The 17,800-nt window shown below is 30.9% G+C and overlaps 1 pseudogene; it reads left to right on the top strand.

The window, feature by feature from the left end:
- Nucleotides 1–1,317: 1,317 nt before the first annotated feature.
- LOC149568614 (uncharacterized) overlaps nucleotides 1,318–17,800 on the top strand; it is a 40,353-nt pseudogene continuing 23,870 nt past the window's right edge.

The raw sequence follows: 17,800 nt of genomic DNA, 5'->3' as shown, positions 1-17,800 counted from the left end.
TCGTGATTTTTAACCCTTTAGACTGATTTTGTATGATTTGTTCTATGATGGGTTTTCATATTTTATCTTGGAGGTCTATGGTAAATTTTCTATTAATTAAGTCTTAATAAATAGATTTAATTAATAAATTAATTATTTTAGAGAAAATTGATAAAATATCATGATCTTTGATATTTTGAGTATAATTAATTAAATGAGAATTAATTGAGAGAAAAGAATTAAATAAAAGAAAACTAGAAATTAAAATTAATAATAATTATCAAATAATAATAAAATAATAAATAAATAATAATAATAAAAGTTATAAAAATTAAAATAAAAGTTATAAAAAATTAAAATGAAAGTTATAAAATTTAAATAAGAATTATTTAAAAAGTAAATTGGAGTTATAAGCTTGCATGGGAATTAACACATTTTCTATTTCTCTTGTATCAACAACACGGGGGTTAGTGCATCAATTAAGCACATGGTGTCTACAACTCTATGACTCATCAAAAAGGTTGGAAAAGACCCATGCTTAGTTGGTGACACCTTCTAGCTATTTCTAGAAGCATTCTAGAGGTTTCCTGAGAGCTCTTTATATTGAAGCATTCTTAGAAGCTTAGACAGAGCATTGGAGAGCAATTGGAGCATTGGAGGACTCGAGAACTCTGAAGAAGGGAGCTTGCTCTGCGAGTTTTCTGAGGAAGAGCGAATTAGCATCAGAATCTGGGTAGATTCTTGTGATTTTACTTATGCTATTTCTGCATCATGCATTCCTATCTTCTTCGTGTCTTCCATATGTCTTCTGAGAAACTTCATATTTTTATTGTATGCATTTTCAATATGGGCAATTAAATTTATTTGAGAATTTTATAGATCTGAAAGGAAGATGGGGCTAGGGTTTAAATTGTGGCCAAATCCATTAGATTAATATTTGGATAATTTTGTGATTTAAAAACTTATAGGAATATTCTGAGAACTAAAATTTATACATATATTTATATTTCCAAATCTGAATACATATATGCATATATATATATAATCAATTATATATATATATATATATATATATATATATATATATATATATATATATATATATATATATATATATATATATATATATATATATATATATATATATATATATATATATATATATATATATATATATAAACTGTGATATTTGATTAAATTTTGTACACACACACACACACATATATATATTTCATTAAAAATCTGAATGTCACATATTTCATAGCAAGCGAATGATGCATCCTGATTGAGGAAGGCATTTTAATAAAACGCAACATTTTTTAAAAAATAATTTAAAATATGAATGGGCGTAGGGGACATGTTTTCTTCACACCCTCGCTGGCGGAAATGCCAAACGGACTGCGGTACCACAGAGTACCTGCAGTCTGCAGTGTACCTGTGACCGCAGTGTACCCTGCGATCCATAGGGCACGTATATATGCTTGTTTAAAACTTCTTTTAACATTTGATATAAATTAAATCATAATCGGTTTTCATATGATATTTCGTTTCAATTGAATTCAATGTTATTTGATTTCATAAAATGCGATAATAATAAATATTTATATATTATATATGTATGTATATATATATTTAAATATAAATATATATATATGTATATATGTAATATGTAAATATGTTATTAATAAATTTAAAATTATTTCATAAAAGATTTAAGAATTCTTTTTTTATAATAATGAATAATTTTATAATTTTATAATTTAACTATTAAAATTTAATTAATAGTTTTAAATTATAAAATATATAAAGTATATGAAATTTAATTAAAATTTGGTGGGGATCGATTTCAATAGAATATTGTAATTGGAAATTGGATTTTAGACTTATAAAGGAAAGCTTTTATCCATCCAAAAATGATACATGGAAAAACGTACAAAATGTACCTCTAAATTCTTTCTCTAAACTTGGAAATGTAAACCGAGACTTTTGCATTTGAATTCAAAATTGAAAACTTAGCAAAACCAAAACATGTGTTTACATTGTGTATTCTTTATGCTATTGTTTTGGGTTTTGGGTTGACTAGTCTTGACCAATTATAGGATGTCTACTAGAGGCTTGGGGGTTATGTGATTGTGATGTCATGATGATGTTTTAATCTCGATCTTTATAAACCCAACCATGGTTATGTGATGGAATGCTCTATGTATTGGTTGTAAATACTGATTGTTATAGTTGAGATTCTTATTTATGAGACGCTTGACTTAACCATTAATTTTGGTCATCGATCAATTATCCTTGGTTATTTTCTAAGTTGCCATGATGGGACTGAAATGTGGATTTATTCTTGATGATGTCATGTTGTGACATGTTTTACTCAACCATTTTTGGAGTCTTTGATCAGTATGATTTGAGATATATCTTGGTTATTGAGAACCATTGGATACTTTTGATTATCAGTGATACTTTAGTTGCCAATAGAGAGTTGTTATGTTCATGATTTTCTATGGATGTTTGCTCATGGAGATTTGATGCTTTAATGCATATTTGATGATTTTATTTTGGATTGTCTTTTGTGTTTTTGATATTTTATGATTCCATGAGCATTAGGGTAGTATATCTATATGTAGTGTCGGGAAGTGGCTTGCAATGGGGGCCGGGATCCTAAGAGGCTGCCAGGGTAACTCATTGTAAGTTGGATTAATAAGTGATAACATTCACACCTAATACTAACTGAATGAACCTAAAAAGATAAGAGTTTTGGTTCTCACCCATGCCTTGAGTGCTTGTATAGGCTAGGACGGTAGTAGTGAGAACGGATGGTTGCAACCTTGCATTCCATAGTATGCCTTGTCAGTATGAGAGGATACTAGTGGCCGAATGAGATCAGTATGGACCCATGGAGTTTAGCTAACTACCAGGGTAACTTGTACGTGATAAATGCGATGACACTTTCCTGCTTGCATAGTAGGTTCCTACATGTCATTGTGTGCCTCTGGGAATTAGATGTTGGATTTTTGTTTGGAACCTTTGAGTTAGTATACTTTTAGGATTCCTGGACTTATAGAGATTTGTGCTATGTGATTTTTGATAGCCTATTTGGGACTTGAGATTATCTCCTCAGCACGGTGGGAGTGGACCACTTAGGTACCACGTGGTCGGGTGGTAGTGTATTTTCCACTTTTATCATTTTGAGATTCATTGAGACATCGTGGCTGATGCGTCCTTCGTGATGGTGGATATGTATCCTTTCATTGATGATTTGCATATTTTAGATGATGTTATCTTATGCTTATATTTGCATGTTAGATTACTTTCTACATATGATGTTGTATATGTTAGGAGTGACATTCCTGCTATGTTAATACCGATGATCTCTTCGGTGATTTGGGATGTTACGCACGGAGGGATGGCTAGGGCCCACGATGGTCTAATGATGCTATTAACGGTTGGGAGGAACTGTGCACTTAGTTTATTTTGTTTGATCTTTATGATGGATGTATATGTCTTCTATGATGATTTATTATGTGATTATCTCTACTTTGATGTATCATGGATTGGAATAGGATGATATACCTTATTCTACATATGTATATTCTTTGAGCTTGTCATACCTTGTGACATGTACAGAGGATGATTGAGCATTTGGAAATGTAATGTTTAAATATTGGACTTATCATTATTATTTCATGTGGATGTTGTACTAGATGGATTCATGTATGTAATTCAACGTTAGGGAATCTTAAAGAATGTAATATGTTATGTATGTTATGTTTACTTTTCAGATGGACATTGTTATTGCTTCTATTATTGTGAATAAGTTATGTATGGTATTTACTTTCATGTAAAAAAAAAAAAAACAAATGTTACCAAACTTAGTGAAACTCCAGGTTAATTCTTTTGATCCCTTGGCGGGGCGTTACATTTTACAAAGTCATTAATTAAAACGATCTTCTAGAGGTTGCTGGAAGAAGTAGAGAAAAAATTAAAAATTGTTTTGGAGGAGTTAATTATTTATAAAGTTATCAATTAAAAAATATATAAATTTATATTTAATTAACTTAATAAAGTGATATATTTTACAAAGTCATTAAATAAAACAATCTTCTAAAGGTTGCTGGAAGAAGTGGAGAAAAAATTATAAAGGAGGCCGACCTATCGAGAAAAAATAATAAATAGGCATTGAGGGCTCATTGCCTATCATAGAGTTTTATTATTGATTTTTTGTTGATGTGCATTGTGGATCCTAGGGTTTCTACAAGTAGTCACAATTCATCATTAAGAATGAAAACTCTCAATTGGTACGCAATTTTAAGTGTGTGAAAGATCACCTGAATTATTGTAGCTATGGGAAGGATATTTCAATCCTTTCACTTGTGCTTAATTGCTAGTTTGGAGTTTCTAGTGGAGTTGTACTTTCACCATATCATCTTCAGTAGTCAGTCTCCAGTCTTGGATCAATCCAAGTTCTTCATTTTAGTTTGTAGTTGTAACAAGTTCTCAATTGTATATAGCCAATTAGGGTTTGCCTTTAATGTGCCATACCATAATGTTTCAGTGCTGAAAATTTCCATATCATTTGTAGAAACATTTGGTTTTCATTGAATGAATACATTGGCACTATTATTTCCTTATTTCAGCAATATATTTTAGCAGTGTATTAAATTTAGGGTTTTTTTTAGTGGGCTATTGGTATGGGTCATTACACTAAACTAGATTAGGATTTTCTTATTGCTCAATGCACCATGTAAAAGCCTATAAAACAACACCATCAATTATGCTCTAAGAACACTATAACCCTTGTCACATTTGATCAACACAATTTGTGGCAGCAATCTTTTTAGACTGACTTCTTGGCAACACAAATGCTATATGTTAATTGCTAGCACATCTAATTTTTAGACTAGTTATCTTTAGTAGTTGTTTTGTCATGTTTTTTAAGTGTTAGTAGTGGGAGAGTTGTGTAGGAGTAAATTCAATATATGATTTTCTGCTCATCTCTAGTTTACGTTCCAAAAACTATACGAGTAAATTTAGGAATTAATTATTTATGTTTTAGACACTTGTTTTATGTAGTATTCGTCTGGATTTTGTAAGAGGCTAAGGATTGGATCAAGAATTTAATTTTGGAGTTTCTTAATAATAAAGAGGGGAGCTGAAATTGTAGAGTTCAACAATTAGAAGATGTAATTTACTATTTTAGACAGATGAATTAAAGAATAGAGGTTGCTAAAATAGAAGTTGTTCTATTTTATTCTTTAAATGTTCTATTTCTTGTTTCTTTGTGATATTATTTAGTTTTCTTATTGCTAGGTTGTTAACTAATGTTATGATGGAGAAATGATTTTCATTAATTTATGATGTAAAATTTCAAATATGGATCTGCATAGAATTGAATGTGCATATATTTGATATCAAAGCAATTTATTCTGCTACCCAAAGACCCTTATGGTCCCCTTGTTTTGTCTTTAATATTTGTTCCTTATTAAGCAATCTCTTTGCTATCATATTAAGCATGAAAAGAATTTGATAAACCATGAGGATTGTGTGGTTTAGTCGAGGAAATGTTGAAATATAGAAAAATAATGAGTGAGTATAATGTCAAAGCTTTGTCCCAAATTCTCAGAGACTAGTGTTAATAGTGGCAAAAAAATTGTAGCTGATTGACATTTTTCTATGTCATCAAGTTGTCTGAGGTACAAGAGTTATTTTTATATAAATGTTTGATAATTGCAAGTAGACATTGTTGAGTTGGTAGTCGTCATAAGAGAATGCTCATAGAGAATGGAGAATATAGTCATTCCTTGCAATTATTGAAAAATATTCTTTAATTATTTTTAATGGTACAACATAAGCAACATTGAATTATGAAGAGATAGACAATTCGCTTGATTATAAATTATTAGTGGCCTGCAATAGATAGTATGAGTGTGTGATTGATTAAACAACATTACTGTTAAGAAATTGACTTTTTTTGGATGAAAAATAGTTGGAGGCTTGAGTTTTCTACGGGCCTAACTTTCTACTCTTAATATTTTCCTCTTTCAATTGTACCATGTCAATGAGAAGAATTTCATGTCTGAGTTTTAAATAATTAAGGTAATCATTTTGTAAGGGAATATGCAACAAATTGTAGATGACCTTGTATTGTTATAGTTGATGGGTCTTGGTGTTTCTTAGTCAAAGTTTGCAAAGAGTTGATGATATCTAGCACCAATCCACAAAATATTAATTTGTAGAAAATAAGAGCTATCTTAGAGATAAAGAAAAATGATTATCATGTTGCATCATAATGTAAACTATAGAATAACTAAGTTAGATGAGAGAAAAGGACAAAAACAAGGGGAGCAACATGGGTGTCACTTTCTGTGTTTCTATCTTTTTCTTCCTCATTGTGGACATTGTCATCCTAGTTCAGCTCATTGACCTGAATGTGGTCAATCTAGTTCTTAGTAACCCCTTCGAAGTCAACCTCACTAATTTCCTCTTGTTCAACCATATCCACATCCTCATCCTCCCCATCATAGCTAACATCCTCCTCCTCAATATACCCTATGTCCTTCATCTTCTTGTTTTTAGTCTCATCCTCCACTTCAGTCTCTATCTCAAGGAATTTCCAAACCCACAGATGTGTCTTTCTTCTTGGCTTATTTCTATTTTTGATCTTTTTTCTTTCAGATCCTTTCTGATCTTCTTTCCAAAAACCTAACCTCTTATTGACCACCTTTCTTCGTGGTATTCTTATCTTTTCTCTCCTCATCCTCACTTTCTTATTTGTCAATATCCATGATGTCTTTTTTAGTATTGCTCATTTTAGGAGTGGGGCCTTAGTTACTTTGTATATAATTCTTCCATCTAGAGGGGGTTTCAAGAAACAAGGTTTCTTCAAGGGATTTTTTTAGGCAACTAGCACGTATAGCAACTCAACTCCTGAAAGTAAAGTGATGGGAAAAAACATGATGGTATAAAACAAAAATTGACACCTGATGGAGAGATAGTTTTTCATGATTATCAATGCTACCCTTTAAGGAGGAAACCATAAAGAATAGGACATTAATTTTCTCCCAATGACATAGGAAATTCAGTAAGGGGAACTGATAGGCATGGTAAGGGTTAAATCTCCCTTTAGAAGTAAAATACTTCATAACCTAGAGGTAGATAATAGCAAAAGGAGAAGGGAGAGAAAGTAAAATACTTCATAACCCAAAGGTAGATAATAGGGAAAGGAGAAGGGAGAGAAAGTTTGTTCTACCCATTTTTAGCATTCACCAATTTAATTTTTTCATGTAGTTAGTGTACTTACCCTAACTCTTTCTTTCCACCTAGTGTCCCTCATACTTCAACCTAGTGGCCTCTGCAATTAGCATCATCGTCACCATAAACTCAATGTTGATGAGTGCCCTTATGCCAAGAGTTGGCAAACCTAGAAAAGATTTCCATATTGAAGCTCCTAATAGCTTCAATGAAATAAGTTAGCCCCACATCCTGAAAATTCTTCCATATTTCCAGGTTCTATTTCAGTTCGCTATTTTCCCTTGGCTTAGCTTTCTTCAATAGTCCACCCATAATTTTAACTTTACCCGATTCCTAGAGCAATTCCTGAATATCCTTATTATCTTCATCAACTTCATCAAGTGATGGTGTTCAAAGAAACCGCACACATCTACATCTTATCTATAGATGAAAGGCTTTTTCTTGGAGTAGAGAACTAAAAAACTTTGAGAATAGTGTAGTCTTTCACTTTTTTTTATCTTAATAAATCATGATTGTAATAGTTCCATAATAATTCCTTTCTAGGTAACTGAAATTCCTTTCTTTTAGAAGATATTTTGTAATCCACACTGACATCTTTGGCGATTAATAAAGAATTAGTAAGTTTGCTTAATTCTTTGTAGTTTTCTTCATCCTTACGCGTGTAAAATCCTCCCCATTTCCTGTCATTAAAAGTGAGGCAAGAGCTCTCTTAAATGAAGGAATTGATTTTAAATCTTTATAAGTTGATATTAGCCACCAAAATAACTTTAGCTATTCTCCTATGATTAGCATCCCTCTGTAGCTTGCTAATTATCTCTATCCAACTTAGGAAACTTTCCTCTTAGTGATGTCTCTTTGATAATTAGAGTTGGCTTGGGCTAGAATAAACAATGTGTTAATGCTATTCAAAACAAAATAATAAGAATAAACTTTGTTGATTAACACTTTCTAAGAAATTTCTAATTTGATCATTAATTAAAATAATTTTGAGTTGTTCTAGGTAGTTAACATTAGTAATCACTTTCTCTTCCAGGTAGCCCAAACCTGAGTTTGCTAGATAGTCCACATGCCCATTTCCTTCTCTTAGAATATGTTTGATCTTAACTTCCTTGAACATGGCTAGCATTTGTTTACAGTCTTCCATCAGTGTAAAATTCTCCAAGGACTGGTAGATTTTATCTGAGAGGATATCAACCATGAGTTTCAAGTCTGCTTCCAAATTGACTTTGTCAGTGCTTAGCTCTTGAAGTGACTTGATTCCCCACCACATAGCCAACCCTTCTACATAGTTATTAGAAATGATACCAATATCTTTAGCATCTGATGATATGTCCATGCCCTAGTTAGCATAGCTTTGACATTATTCTATAGCCCATATTGCCTTCAAAATTGAGCTCAAAGATTTCATGCCCAAAAACCTCAATAACTTTTTCTTTACATATAGTATGACTATAAAGATGCACAAGTAGGATGATATGACTAAGAACCTTAATATATAAAGTTAGAACATTCTGAGCTTGTATGGCCCAATTTTTGAAAATAGTAAGTTTCTAAATATAGTAACTCTACATTAATATAGCTCTTGTTGAAAAGATAGAAACATAAATATATTTGGGTGATGTAAGATTTACCTTACACATAGGATGCTCCTACATCAAGTAAGTTAGGAGCATCACCATATGTGTCAAAGAAGAGGATAGAATATTGCTATAGTTCATGGTGACAAATCTCATCAAAAGTGTACAAGGGTTATTAGATTATTGAAGGATGGATATTGCGCTTTTTTATTGCCACTAGTGATTCTACTAGAAGCATTGATGTTTTAGATGTTGAAGTTATGATTAGTTATACTTTTCCTCTAACAATAGAGGACTACATTCATTGTATAGGTTAGACTAGAAAAACTAGAAAAAAAGGGAACCTCACATACTTTCTTTACTCAAGTAGGAAAATCCCATATAGGAGAACTTGAAAATGATTCACAAAGAAATGGGGAAAGCAATACTGCATGAGATCCAAAAGTTCAAAAGTCATGTAAAATAGAAGGACTATAAGCTATATTCAAAACCATTTTACCATGTTGGGAGAAAATATTTTGACCTAAATGGACTAATGGGCACATGGATTGAAGGCTTGTTTGTGGCATATATACATGTAGTAAATGTGTGGCATATATATTGACATCACGAAGTAATTTCAAGTGTGAAATAATCAACCCAACATTGAGAATGTTTTGCATGTGCATTATTATTTTCCATTGGTGAAAGTGGCATGTTTTTTTTTTTTTTTTAAAGAGGGGTAAACGCTTTGACCTGGAGCTATGAACCAGTGAGGCCACAAATGGGGGACCTCATCCCCATGAGATTTGAACCTTGATGGCAAGGATAACAACACAACAACTTAACCATCACAACATGCCACTATTGGCAAGTGAAAGTGGCATGTTACATATAAATATTTTAATAAATAAAATGACATTAGTTCAAAGGCATAAGGAAACATAACATATGAGGGCAAGAGTAATTGTCATAATTAGTCGAGTGGATCTTCAGTCACAAGGAATAAAAAATGTTTTTTTACAGAACATAAAAAAATTAGTTATAACGAACGAAATACAAATACCAAGAAAAATGATAGAATAATTGTAATACATTTCACGACATATTAAAAAATTAGTTATAACGAAAATGTAACGAAATACGAACACCAAGAAAAATGATAACAATCTGGAAAGGGACCCAGAGTTGAAAAATAAAAATAAGGTAGAGAATCAAAATGAAAAGGTTCAGCTGGAGAATAGTGTGGACCAGACTTGCTCTTCTAAGAAATATCAAGGAATTTTCATCCAATCTACCGTGCATGTATGAATATTTTAGTCAAATTTACTGCATTCTAACAATGATTGTTCCCAATCCACGAAATCGTCAGATGTCAATGGATGTGAATTTGTATTTTTTCCTTGATTGTTGGATTCATTTTCTTTTTAAGAAACAATATTTCCTTGGCCTATAAAATCTAACCATTGAGGAGAATAACACAGTTGAGACGAGTGTACCTGCATAGGAGAATGATACCTTGAGCATTTAAATTGGTTCATACTTGTGAGAAAATCTCATGCATTCTGAGATTTTCAACCTGTGAGGAGCCTGTGGAGTGTATAGAAACCTCAGATTTAGACAGGCGTAGTCCCATCATTTGCAGAGGGTTTGTGGAAAAGAAGAATTTGAAAGAGTAGGCCGTGTATATGTATCGTCAATTCCATTTCTTCTTGTTGTTAATATCTAAAGTGTAGGAGTGCAAGATCCGAGCAAATAAAATGCCAACAAAATTTTTGCTGGTTACGATAGTTATAATAGTTTTTTTTTATGTTGAGTGTTCAAAGCCTATCATTTTCCCTTGAAGATGTTAGTTTGCAGAATTGGAAAGGTTATGCAAATCATATTTCTCACAAGTAGGGTGCTATTTGTGCACAGATGTTATGGAGAAGAATCTAAACATTTTTAGAAGTTTAATAGGTGATTGAAAATATCAGGTCTTGGAAAATAAAATTAACAAGAGGTATGATGCGTCTGAAAATTCAAAGATCTAGGGTTTACATGATCTTTGTGCTACTGTGCTAAGGTAGATATAAGGAAATAAAAACATTTTTCAACCGAGATTTAGGCAGTGCAAAGATCTCGGAACCAAGGTAGTGCGTGTGTTCTCCTACACTTATAAGAGGTAGTTATCTAAGAAGAGAATAATGCACAATTTTTTGAGTATGAGATTTTTGAACAACTTTTGGATATCTAATATTATAACCTCTGCATTGTAATATATGGTGATTCCTTTTACATGGTAAAGATGACTAATCTTTTATACATTTTCCAGTTTAATCACAAGCTTATGCTTTTGGTGTAGATGCTTTAAATGTGTACCAAGACTATATAGCAGGGTGGATAATTATTAATAAGGAATTTCTAACAATATTTTTTGTTTCTTCGTTAGGCTAAATATTAAATAGAGACATTCGATTTGATTTTTTTTCTCTTTAACAACAGGGGTAATGTGCTGATTACATTTACTGGTAATGATAGCTTATTTGCATTTATTAATTAAATCTAATATTATAATTTTCAAATTTTAGTTTTGCCAATTTAATTTTTGAAATGCTATAAAATTAAGGGTGAATAATTATGATTTGAAGAATGAATAATTCTATTAGAATTATATTGTTCAAATATCATTATGGTTGTGATATAGTTCAAAGGTTATTTTTTATTTTAGAGATCATTTAAATCAAAAATAGTATTTTGAGAATGATATTTCTTACTAATTATTTCTATTCGCATTATGTTCACTTTATTTTATGATAGATTAATCTTAATTATAAAATTAGAAATAGAATGTTGCTTTTAATTCATAATAGTTTGATTATTTTGAAATAAATATTTTACTCTATGAAATCTATTAAATTATAATAATAAAAAGGTCATATTATTCAAACAATTATGTTTGAATTATTTTAAAATAAGCATCTTAACTTTTATTTTGATGATTCAATTAATAGATTTCATTCTCATAATGTCCAAGTTACAAATTGAAATTTAATTTAATGTTAAGGTATAGTTGTATATGCATAATAAGGGTTATAGTTGGGATTGCTTTTATAATAATTGAAAATTTTATTTCTACATTTTTCTTAAGTAAATCTTTAATGCAATTAACACTCATACTTTTTGTCATTACAAAAAGACAAAAAATGATTATTTATATGATAAAAAATAAATATTAAAAAAATATCTTAGAAAAATTTATAAACTTTAAGTTTTTAGAATATTGTATAAAAAAATTAGACACAAATTTATCTAATAATATCTACCTTTATAGTTAAATAAAATTTTATATACACTAATATTAAAATTAAATTAAATTTTATATAATAAGAGAAGGGGAGAGAGGGAGGGGGGGAGGCGGGGGGTTGGGGTGTGGGGGGGGGGGAGAGAGAGAGAGAGTGAAGAGATTGTAGTTAGTGTGGAGAGATTCTTGTGGTAAAGGGATTAAGGAGAATTAGAGAAGGAGATAGATCGGGGGTGTTGTGAAAGACAAGAGGTGCAAATAAATATTACATAAATATAATGTGTGTGTGCATGCACAAGCAGGTGTGTCTGTGCAAAAAATATTAATTGGCATGCGTGTGTGTGTGTGTCTGTGTGTGTGTGTGTGTGTGAGAGAGAGAGAGAGAGAGAGAGAGAGAGAGAGAGAGAGAGAGAGAGAGTGTATTGTAGGTCAATGGAGATAGGAGAAGGAGAGGGGAGAAAAGAGGTAGAGAGGAGAATGATGGATAAAAATATGAAATAGAGATAGAGAAAGATGATGAAGTAGACAGAAGAATGATGTGGAAAAATATGAGATATAGATACAGAAAGATGATAATTAGGTCATACAATAGCTCAATATTCAAAGAGAGAGAGCCAGAGGGGGAGGAGGTAGTAATATTAAGAGAGCGAAGAGATAGCTATAACGCCCCGCCAAGGGATCCAAAAGAATTAACCTAAAGTTTCACTAAGTTTGCAAAACATTTTTTTTTTTTTTAAAGTAAGAAAGTATAACATACACATCAAACACATAGTAGCGAAAGCAATAACATGTAATCATCAACAAACATACATCACAAGTTACATTCCTTAAGGATCCCAAGACGTAGAGTCACATTTAAATTTAATTAATTCTAAGTCTAGCAACTACCACATCCACATGAAAGAATAATAAGAAAGTCCAATGTCCATAATATACATTTGCTCTGAATGCCTCTTGGCAAATTAATTCGGAATGCTCAATCATCCACTGTACATGTCACAGGGTATGAAAGGCTTAAAAGAATATACATATGTAGAAATAAAGATACATCATCCTCAAATCCATGATACAAAGTACAGTAAAATAAATGAAACCATATACCATACTCGATACATCCATCCATCATAAAAGATATAAACATCCAACATGAAATACAACTATCCATCTATCATAAAACACAACTAATATAAGTGTGTGGTTCCTCCCAACCATCAATAACATCATTAGACCATCATGGGCCTTAGCCATCCCCCACGCGTAACATCCCAAGTCACCAAAGAGATCATCGGTAGTATAGTAATAGGGACATCACTCCTAAAACATACTACCTTATATGCATAAAGAAATCTAACATGCTAGAATAAAGCATAAGATGATCCTCCAAAGTAGAACACATCACCTAAACATTATGAAAAAGCATCCCAAGAAGCTCCAGCCATGGTAGCACCAGATAGATCTCAAATGGTAAGAGTAAAAGCACTACCACCCGACCGCGTGGAATCTAAATGGTCCACTCCCACCGCGCTGAGGAGATAGTCTCATGTCCCAAACAAGGTATCAAAACACAAAACACAAGTACTCTCTAAGTCTGGGAAATCCTAAAAGTATACTAACTCAAAGGTTCCAACATAGAAAGACATCTAGACCCAGAGGCACCACAAAGACACGTAGGAAACCTGCTATGCAAGCGGGAAAGTGTCATCAAAAAAGTCACGTAGAAGTTAGCCGAGCAATCCCTTAGGAATCTCGGGTCCCTAGTGATTCCTGCGGCCACTAGTATCCTCTCGTACTGACGAGGCATACTGCAGAATGCAAGGTTGTAACCAAGTGTTCTCTCTACCCCATCCTAGCCTGTACTAGCACTCAAGGCATGTGAGAGAACATACAATTATCTTATTAGGTTCATTTAAGTCAGTATTTAGGTGAGATGTTTTGACTTGTTAAAACAACTTACAATGGGTTACTCCAGGCAGCCTCTTAGGGCCCCGATCCCCATTGCAAGCCACTTCCCGACACTACACATAGATAACCTACCCTAGGCTCATGAAATGAAAAATCAAAGAATCATAATAAAATCACCTCAGTCCTATACAAGCAACTGAAAAACATCATTAAAGATAAGCCACAAAATTACATCAGTTCTTCATGAGCAACAGGTAAGCATCAAATAATAATCATATGATCACAACAGTTCTCTATCAACAACTGAAGGCATCAATGATAATTCACAATACTGATCAAAGACTCCAAAATGGTCAAGTCAACACATGACATCATCAAGAACATAACAAACACTTCAGTCCTCTCAAGCGACCGAAAAGCAATCCAAGTATAACTGATCGAGACTCAAAAATGGTTATCAAATATAACTGATCGAGACTCAAAAATGGTTAAGTCAGGCATCTTATATACATACACTTCAGCTTCACACCAGAAAACTGGAAAGCAATAACAAACAATAATCACAAACATGTCATAGAGCATATCAACACATCACCAGGGTTGGGTTTAAAAGATCGAGATCAAAACAACATTACATCACATTCACATAATCCTCGAGCCTCTGATAACAACCTAGGACTGGTCAACACTAGGACAAAACCTAAACACCCCATAATACAGATAACACATAGAAATATAGAATAGTCTCACAATTTGATTTAATCTTAATAATATAATGTTAATTCAAATGTACGGGTTTCTATTCTCGTTTCCAGTGTATAATCTAGGTACTTATGATTTACAATATATCCCTTAACCTATTCTTATATTTAATTAGGATCAAGCTAAAACCCTAATTTGGTTTTAAAACAATTTTCTAAAATGATCTAAAGACAAGATACTTATTAAAATAAATAAGTAATTTATAGATTTACAATTTTCATTTAACTATATTCATCAATGGTTAATTTTAATTAAACTAATGTTTAATTAAATTAACAAATGATAATTCAACTAAGTTCTTATATTACCAACTCTAGAATTATCAATTATTAATAATAATATAATTACTAATAATTTTATTAAATAAAATAAACTTTTTTTTAAATACATTATTATTTAAATTAATTAAACAATATTAAAAATTTGCTAATAATTATAATTTAAATAATAATTAAGAATTATTAAAATATTATTAAAAATAATAATTAAAATCAAATTAAAATAAATAAATAAAACATTATATAATACTATAGGCCATCGGCCTTTCAAACAGGCCAGCGCAGCAGGCCTACTGACGCAGGGCTTGCGGCAGCCTGGTTGACGCAGTCCCTACACTAGCAGACTACCGACGGCAGTAAAAAAAAGGTGGGTGGGGTGCGTGGAATAGCCCCCACCCAAAAATTATTTTCTTTTTAAAAATAAATATTTTTCTTGTAATGAATATTTTTACAAAACATTTTATTAAATGAGTTTTTTATAAATTCAAGAAAAATATTAATAAAACAAATTCTTGTCTTAAATAAATTTTTTATTTTTATTTTAATTTTTATATAAACATATTTTTTTTTGTGAAAACCTAGCAAATCTCTTATAGGAAGAAAACAATCAACCAATCGAATTTACTATCTAAATTTGATTTACCATCCGAACTTCATCTTAAAATTTTCATTTCCAAAGATTCAAACTCCTTCCAAATTTAAATTTCTCAATTCTATTTAATTCAACCCAAATCCCGATTTAATCCAAATTCCCTTTTTACCTACGAATGAGGTTTTCTGAATAGTTTTCCAATCTAGGTTTACAGATGAAATCGAATAGCAACAGATCTAGAACGAATAATTCACACATTCGAGAAGACAAGATCTTACAATCACGAAGTAGAAAAATCATATTAAATTTCTTAAATCATTTAGGGGTCAAAATACCAGACCCTACCTAAACCTGATGCTAACATGCAATCCCCAAAACTGTAAGAGGACTCGCTTCTCTTCAATAACTTTCTTCTGAAAATCCTTCCTAGAATTCTCCTTCTGAAATTTGCTTCCAAAAACTCTCTCCAAAATTCCTGTCTCCAAAATTCATGGTCCAAATTCGTGTCTCCCAAAAATGAACCCCAAAGTTGTGATAAGGAGTTTTCTCCTCAAATCGGGGCACTAATTGTGCGTTCACCCGAGAGGAATCTTTGCTCAACTGAGTTAACTCCCAATTATCTTTTATTAATCTTTGCTTTATCTTTTTAATGCATATTAAATGAATCATTAAATAACTTTATTTAATTTTTCCACTTGACTTCTATTTTTAATCTTTATTACTTTTAATCCCATGCGCACTTTATGAAATTAAAATAACATTATAATTTCCTCTTATTTTATCTTTTTAATTAATTTCTTTATTTTCAACACATGCTCACATCATGCAATCTTACAACTTTTAATAATTAATATATTTTCACTTTTTAAATTATTTTAGAAAGTTAATTGATAAAATATTTAATTAACTTAAATAACAATAATATTTAGCATTTATTTAAAAATGAACTCTAAATATATTATTATTAAATTAAATAAATATTATAATGTTCTAAATTATCCTTAAACTTTTATCTCCAAATTTAATTCTTTTTATTTAATTAATTTCTCAATTAATTAAATATAATCAAATATTAAAATATCATAATAATCTTCTATTAAATTAAATCATTAATTAATCATTTTAATTAATTTCTTTTATATTTAAACTCATGCTTAGATCATGCGATCTAGAAACCTTTAATAATTTAATATCTTTTCCACTTTTAATTTATTTAAGAAACTTTAATTGATAAAATATTTATTAATTCAATTAATAATAATATTTAGCATTTATTTAAAAATGAACTCTAAATATATATTATTATTAAATTAAATAAATATTATCACATTCTAAAATTATACTTAAAATTTTTATTTCCAAATTTAATTCTTTTTATTTAATTAATTTTGCAATTAATTAAATATAATTAAATATTAAAATATCATAATAATTTTCTATTAAATTAAATCATTAATTAATCCTTTTAATTAAACTTAATTAATAGAAAATACATCAAGGACTCATAAAGCAACATACGAAAACCCATCATAGAAAAATACATACTAAATCAAACAAAAAGGGTTATAATCACGAAATAACATCATTTGATGCATTCAGAGGGTACTTAACTCAGATACTTGCCCTAATTATCAATTAGGACACTTGGCTAAAGGGTTTAGGAGTTGGACTTAAGAGTTTATCTCCCCTCTCTTACCATTGAGATAATGCAATAGGGTACGCTCATCCTGGCAATTCAGAGAAGTCGATACTCGGTACCTACAACCTGCATAAAATCCACGCATGTACAGACACAATATTCTAAGCTAAACAGACAATGGCAAGAAGTGGTGCATTGTGTAGATCCTGACTAGCAGGTGACTACGACTCCCTTCCTTAACCACATCAGAAAAACCATACATAAAGAAAACAAACACGCACACCATACACATGCAGTATGGGGTAAGTATCCATAAGAAAGCACGTGTGATAATAAACCATATAACTAATCATCATTGATAATTGAAAACATTGAATAATCATCATACATGCATGAAATATAGAGTACCAAGTCATCTCATCATATAATAAATTGAGTGTAAAACAACATCTGATAATCTGAAAGTAATGCTACTAAACATCAAGTATAAAACTGGCCTAAAAGAGTTTGGCAATTAAAACAAAATGTGAACTAGGGGCAGGCACTACAATAGCAAAA

Source organism: Cupressus sempervirens, chromosome 3, assembly GCF_028749045.1.
Source record: "Cupressus sempervirens isolate cs-2001-9-10 chromosome 3, ASM2874904v1, whole genome shotgun sequence".
Lineage (NCBI taxonomy): Eukaryota > Viridiplantae > Streptophyta > Pinopsida > Cupressales > Cupressaceae > Cupressus > Cupressus sempervirens.
This window is presented reverse-complemented; position numbering and strand designations above follow the sequence as displayed.